Below are 7,533 nucleotides of genomic sequence, written 5' to 3'. Positions count from 1 at the left end.
GCATAGAAAAAAAGGAGCCAGCATCATTCAAACGGGGTTAATTGAAGGGAGTCAAATAGGTACAAACTTCCAGTTAAAAAATTAGTTATGGGGATGTGATGTACAGCATAGAGACTATCTATATAATAAAAGCATAATATGCAAATCAACCGAACAGCAGAACGACTGTGGAATGATCAGTCGCTATTATGCGCACTGACCACCAGGGGGCAGACGCTCAATGCACAAGCTGCCCCCAGCCCACAGGCCCCAGGCCAGCCAAGGCAGGTGCCAGTGGGGGCCTCCTGATCGCTCCGCAGGGGAAGGTGACCAGTGGTGGCAGGGGGCGGGGCCAGTGATTGGGTGGCGCCAGGCTGGCTAAGGTGGGTGCCAGCGGGGGCCACCCCCCCTCCCGATCGCCCCATCGGTTGCCCCACAGATCAGCCCTGATTGCTAGCCAGGCCTAGGGACCCTACCCATGCACGAATTTCATGCATTGGGCCTCTAGTAAGATTATAATGGAGCTAAATTTCCAGGAAGAAATGGAAAGATATGTGGTTCAGAAGGAATTATTTTTCTTTCGGCAGGAGCAATATCTGTGGGGCTTGGCAATAGATTCCATTTCACAGCACTTCAATTTTGAGTGCACAGATTACATCCCAGTCAGCCAGTGACCTGTTTCACCACAGAGGAGCCTGTCCCCCAGCCCTACATAGTCAGAGCGTTTTTGCAGCCCTCCCAGATCATGCTTGATGATCTTCAGAATAATTTGCTGTAAATTCTTTGTTGAGGACCTAAGATCCTATAAGGACACAGGTCCACAAGAGACACCTTAACAAGTTTTAAGGGCCATTGCATCTTTAGTGTGGAGCCAGCGTTGTTCCTGTACTTTTGACATATTTTCAGGTTGTAATGATATAATGCACAGATAAATTTTGTTTCTTCCATCAATTGCTAGAGAGAGCCCTTTGTGCCGAAAGGATCAATGGAACCAAAATTCCAAAGTAAAAAATATTGAATCCTCAGTTTTACACCCTCTCCATGTTAAACACCCTCTATTTTAATGTGTACCACAAGTTCCTTAATCTCGCCACTGCTCCAACATGCAATAGCCAAAACGACATTGCCATAACAACCCCCTATATTCCTTTATCTCTCTATCCTGATTTCTTATTCCTACTCTTTCTCAGGAAGAATCACTTTCACTTCCTCCCTACATATCACTATTACAGTGATCTACTCCTTACTCAGTTTCTCTTTGGTATTTTTTTAAATATGTTTTTTAGAGAGGAAGGAAAAGGAAGAAGGGAGAGAGAAATTTGATGAGTGAGAAACATAAATCAGCTGCCTCCTGCATATGCCCTACTGGGTATAGAGCCACAAACCAGGCACGTGCCCTGACCTGGAATTGACCAGTGACCTCTTGGTGCATGGGACGACATTCAGTCACTCAGCCACACTGGCCTGGCCTCAGTATTTCTAACCTATCTAGTCCACATCTCTGTACATGGAGCAACATTGACAGATTTGATGTTCTATTTTTGGCCCTGTTGGAAAGTGAGGGGGGCGCCTTGTGGGACAGTGTTTATAAATTCTACAGTAGTGTACAATAATGTCCTAGGCCTTCACATTTGCTCACCACTTACTCACTGACTCACCCATAGAACTTCCAGTTCTGCAAACTCCATTTATAATAAGTGCCCTGTACAAGTGTGCCATTTTTTATCTTTTATACCTTACTGTACCATTTCTATGCTTAGATACTCATTTACTTTTCATTGTGTTACAGTTGCCTACGGTATTCAGCACAGTAACATGCTGTATAGGTTTGTAGCCTAGGAGCAATAGACCATTCCATATAGCCTAAGTGTGTAGTGGGCTGTAATGTCTAGGTTTGTGTAAGTGTACTCTGATGTTCACACAAGGATGAAATCGCCTAACCATGCATTTCTCAGAACGTGCCCCATCATTAAGCGATGCATGACTGCATTCATTCCTTTTTATGACTGAAATTTTTTTTACTCATTCATTTGTTGATGGGCATTTGAATGTTTCTACTTTTGGATCATAGTATAGTTTTTGCCCATCTGACCAAAAAATGGGTATAATTTTGATTCATTCACAAGAGACAGCTATCGTTACAATTTTTTTTATTTGAAAGTCTAGGGGAAAAAAGGTTGTCATTTTTTATTTGACTGTCTGAGGGAAAAGAGGTTAGTGCCCCTGACTAGTCAGGTATTGCATGTTTTAAAAATTCTTCCAGCAGGCCAGTTGGAAATTGCTGCTTTAGATTATTGTAACTTTGGATAAATTTTGAAATTGAGTATTCAAGTTTTGCAATTCTTTTGTTAAATTAATTTTAAATATTTTATGCTTTGATGCTATTATAAGTTGAATTCTTTTAATTTTGTTTTTGGATGGTTTATTGCCAGGTTATAGAAATAGAAATGATTTTTTTATATTGATCTTGTATCCTCTTACTTTGCTAAACTTGTTTTTACTTCTAAGAGCTTTTTGAGGATTCCTTAGAGTTTTCTATGTAGAAGATCATGTAAATAGAAGTAGTTTCACTTCTCCCTTTCCAATCTGGATGCCTTTTCCTTTTTTTAATTACCCTGGTTAGAATCTTCAGTCCAATGTTGAATGATAGAAGTGGTAAGAACAGACATCCTTCTTTTGCTCCTTATCTTAGAGGGAAAACTTTCATGCTTTCATTTAAGCCATTAAGTATGATGTGGGTTTTTGGTAGATGTCCTTTATCAGGCTGTGGAAGTCCACTTATCTTCCAACTTTGTTGAGTTTTTTTTTTTTTTATCATGAAAAGGTGTTAGATTTTGTCAAATGTCTTTTCTGTGTCAATTGAAATGAATGTGTTTTTTGTCCTCTATTCCATAATTATATGTATTATATTAATTGTATGTTGAACCAATCTTGCATTCCTCCGATAATTTTATAGTTATGCTGTATAATCCTTTTTATATGTTGCTAAATTCAGTTTGCTAGTATATTGTTGAGGATTTTTACATCTGTATTATTAAGAGATATTGGTCTGTGATTTTTTCTTTTTTTGGAATGTCTTTGTCTGGTTTTGGTATCAAGATAATACTGTCTTCAAAGAATGAGTTGGAAAGTGTTCCCTTATCATCTGCTTTTTGAAAGACTTTGTGAAGGATTGATGTTAATTCTTTGTTAAACATTTGGTAGAATTCACCAGTGAAACCATCTGGTCCTGGAGTTTCTTTTGTGAGTAGTTTTTGTGGTCAAGTGGCATGTGTTGCCTATTTCCAGGAGAAGTCCCAACACTGGATTGAACAATGCTTTGAGAGAGAGAGAGAGAGAGAGAGAGAGAGAGAGAGAGAGAGATCAGCTTCAATAGTGGGTATCAGTTCATGGCCAGCAACAGGTCCCCCCAATAGCCTGTGCAGAGCAATGGGCCAGTATATACTCCTCTTGTGCTACAGCTAAAAGACAACCTCATCCCCTTCCCACCACACTCCTGTGGAGTCAGAAATGCTGAAAGCTGGGTATATGCCTGAAGGTCACTGACATGCCCTGAGGGTCATTGTCCTACATACTTAAGCAGAACAAAGGAGTACATATTGAACCTGATACAGGGCCTAGTGAGGTTTCAAAAACTGCACATAGGAGTCTGCGCTGGAAGTCATGAGCAGAAGCAGCTGGTGGGGGCAGCGGGGTGGTGACTGAGCTGGTGCCTGGAGGGTGGGCGCTAATCCCCAGCCTGGCTTCCATGTGCCCCCCAGGCTCTGCATCCCTGATGCTGCAAGGATGCTGATCCCAGCCTGGTCGGGACAATGGTGAAGTATTTCCTGGGCCAGATTGTGCTCCAGACTTCATGGGACCAAGTGTTTGCTGCCTTTAGTGCTTGAATCCTTATAGCAAACATGTCTTGACAGAAGACATGGTGTGCTGGAGGTGACCCCTGATCAGAAGCTCCTGTCCTGGAGCCTCCTGACCAAGACCAACAGGATGCTCCGCTGAGCCGAGCAACTATTTCCTGCCAATGTTGCTCACTCAGTGTACATCCTGGAGGGTTCTATTGTGGGCCCACAGAACCAGATGGTGACCGCCTTCATCGGGAACATCAACCATGCCTGGCTGATGGTGGTGGAAGAACGATGTGTTCACTGTGTGAACTCTAATAACAGCAGCTAGACCGAAACCCATCAGGAAGCTTGGGTCTCCTCTAGCTTATTTGGAGTCTCCAGAGCTGTCCAGGAATTTGGTCTCCCGTGGTTCAAAAGCAATGTAACCAAGTCAGTGAAGGGTTTTGAAATACATCTTGGCCTTTTTAATATTGTACAAAAATGTTACAATTGTATAGCTCCATTTGTTCCCCATCTTTGAATAGTCTTATGAATGTGCATGTCCTATATTTCCAAGAATATCTAGAGCTTTTCAAAGCCTCTATGAATATCTCATTCCCCAGCTTTTCCTTTTAATATTTTTGGTTAGCTTGTTGTTTACCTCAACTATTATCCACCACCTCAGTCAGTTACAAAGGTAATCAATTGATTCTTACTGTTTTCAACAAATGGCCCTAGGAAAAGGCTTTTTGTACTAGGCAAGCTCCAAGTCAGGTGGAAAAAAGAAAGTCACAAGTGGTGTCTTCCAGGGGAGTGATATGACATGCCTTCTCAATAAGTCAAAACTAAATCCACTAAGAAACACCCAAATGCATCTCAGAATATCTGCTCATGTATTTGGATTACCATCATGGGAATAGTTTTCCGAAAAACATGTTGCAAAGAAAAAAGGGGCTTTTTACTTTCTCAATTAGCAGACACTAAGAGAGCATCTTCTGAAATGTTTGCTTAATGGTCTAGATTTCAGTTTTGTTAGTATTAATAATAATTATGGTCTTTTTAGGGAAAATGTTGGGGTGGGTATGGTAGTAAGATGGCTTCTTGTTCATTTACTACAATTTGTGTTTATCTTACATGCAAGACACTACTTTCTATTTTAGACCCTATATTAGGATCAGCACAGACCTTATCCCAGGAGTCTTTTTGGCCTAGATACATTAAGACAGTAGCCCTAATTCATCAAAAGAAACATGTAGCCCAAACCGGTTTGGCTCACTGGATAGAGCATCGGCCTGCGGACTCAAGGGTCCCAGGTTCGATTCTGGTCAAGGGCGTGTGCCTTGGTTGCGGGCATATCCCCAGCAGGGAGTGTGCAGGAGGCAGCTGATCGATGTTTCTCTCTCATTGATGTTTCTAACTATCCCTCTCCCTTCCTTTCTGTAAAAAAATCAATAAAATATATTTTTAAAAAAAAGAAACATGTAGTAGTTTGGCAACTGAGATTAGTTTTTTGCTAATCTGTTAGCTCCCTTCCTCCTGGTTCCCGTGGTGGATAGTGGCATCCAATGTAACGATGGGTAGGGATGATCTGAGGTCAAGGAACACTGGGAATTGAAAGGTCGCAGGTAGCAAACCAGTGACCTTGGAATCATGAGCAAATAGTTCAAACCAACTGTTCTAAGATAAGTGAGTTTCTGAATGTCTAGAATACCAACATCTCAGCTAAGATTAAACTCTCTCTCTCTCTGAGTATATGTCATAATCATATCACATTGTAGTGAAATTTTTTTAAACTGTAAAAAGTGAACATGTGATTCGCAAGCTATGTGATGTTATAGGGAAACATTAGACCTTTGCTGTTCTGGGAGTTCAAAGGCTCAGAGCTTTCCTGAGCTCTGCCTTCAACTTACTTATGGCCATGAATAGAATACTCACTTCTCCGGAACTCAATTTCCCCCACCTGTCAAATAAAGTCATTGCACTGACCTGTAATGCCCCACCAACACTAATGTCTGATGATTTGATGAATCTAAAAATTGCCTTTTGGGGATAGGCCTATAGGATACAAATTACAGTAAAACTGAGTAAAAATTAAAAGGAAAATCATCTGCTATTTTAGCCTAATAAGAATTATTTAACTGCACAAAGAGAACTCATCAGGTTTAATAGGAACTCTTGATTCTGTGGATCTACCACTTTTTTTTTTTTTTTTTTTTTTTTTTTTTTTTTGCCTCTGACAGTTATCTCTAATGAGTATGTCAAGAACAAGATGAACCTGTGATGACACAAAGCAAGCTATGGAAATATTTACCTATATGATGGCTAAGGAGAGGGGACTATAACCAAGATTAAATGGATATTTACAAAACCCAGTGAACTACCTCAAAATAGGCTTCTCTTTTGGCTTGTTCTACTGATAATGGTAGTGACATAATCTTTAACTTTTTGATTCAACTTGTTAAATATTGTCTACTTAGCCTATTAAGCCCTGATTTATGTCCTACATAAAAATAAATCTCCTCTTAAGACTTCTTACCTAGTATATGGGAGTGATTTGCACCTCCCAGTTTTGAGCCACTCAAGCTGTTCACTTCATAAGGGATTGGCGCAATAAGCTGCATTTATCAGATTCCAAATACCAGCACGTGAAGCTTGATCTTCTTGAGACCGTTCATCCTTGCAGCTGCATTCATCTGAAGGATCAATGAGAACATAAAATACTTTTTCTAGAATACTTTCACTTTTATTGCATCTATAATATAAATGCTATTTTAGTAAATAAAGATGGTTCAGCTCATTGCAGAAGTGTGTCTTCTCATTATCTTCCCAGTAGTACCCAGAACCAAAATATAAGTTTTAATCACTCCGGGATTTTCCAGCTTCATGTCAGAATCTGGAAACTACAAGGCAAAATTATCTAAAGAAGTGATCATTTTCCTGCTTTAAACGGGATAAATATAAAACCAATAGCTTTATTTATATATATATTTTTACCAGAAAAGTTTTTTTGTTCTCTGATGTTTAGCTCTAGAAAACCTTGACATATAAAAATTTTCTCTTTGTAAAATAGACTTAACTGCATTTCAAAAGAATAACATGTTTCATGCTGATCCCTTGTGAAGTATATTTTTAAATCATCTGGTAGTAAAGCATTATATATTAATTTTTAGCCTCTAATAGAAACAAATTATTTCTCAAATATCCTGGATAATTTCCATTGTAGAACTGAAAGGCTGTTCAAACTTGACCCAAAGGAAGGCTATTGCATATTGTTAAAACAGTTCTCATGTAGTCATCCTATCTAATAAAAGACAAAAAGGGTAATTGACCGTACCTTCGCTATGCTTCCCATTGGCTAATCAGGGTGATATGCAAATTAACTGCCAACCAGATGGCGGCAGGCAGCCACGCAGCTGAAGCGAGCAGGAGGCTTGCTTGCTTGCTCCAGTGATGGAGGAAGCCAAAGTTCCCTGCCTGCTGCGGCCTGGCTCTAAGCTCCAAAAGCAACAAAGTTTCCATTATAGAAGCTAAACAAACCCCAGATACCTGCTTTCAGCAGGCTGTGGCCTCAGAGCTGGAGCCGGCTCTCAGCTCCAGTGACAGCAACGAAGTATCAGTTATAGAAAGTAAATAAATCCAGGAATTTAAAAAAAAAAAGAAAGAAAAAAAGGAGAGGCTGGAAGCTTCAGTCGCCCGCCAGCCTGAAAATGGCCCTCAGCCCCTCACCCAC

At 40.2% G+C, this 7,533-nt stretch overlaps 1 protein-coding gene and 1 pseudogene across 2 annotated transcripts in view; both read left to right on the top strand.

The window, feature by feature from the left end:
• Positions 1–7,533, top strand: part of MAP2K5 (mitogen-activated protein kinase kinase 5) — a 263,379-nt gene that overhangs the window by 95,394 nt on the left and 160,452 nt on the right. The window lies entirely within an intron of this gene.
• On the top strand, positions 3,792–4,344 carry LOC102756740 (annotated as a pseudogene).

This window comes from Myotis davidii, unplaced genomic scaffold (assembly GCF_000327345.1).
Source record: "Myotis davidii unplaced genomic scaffold, ASM32734v1 scaffold673, whole genome shotgun sequence".
Lineage (NCBI taxonomy): Eukaryota > Metazoa > Chordata > Mammalia > Chiroptera > Vespertilionidae > Myotis > Myotis davidii.
The sequence above is the reverse complement of the archived record's forward strand: the minus strand, read 5'-3'. Positions and strand labels throughout refer to the sequence as shown.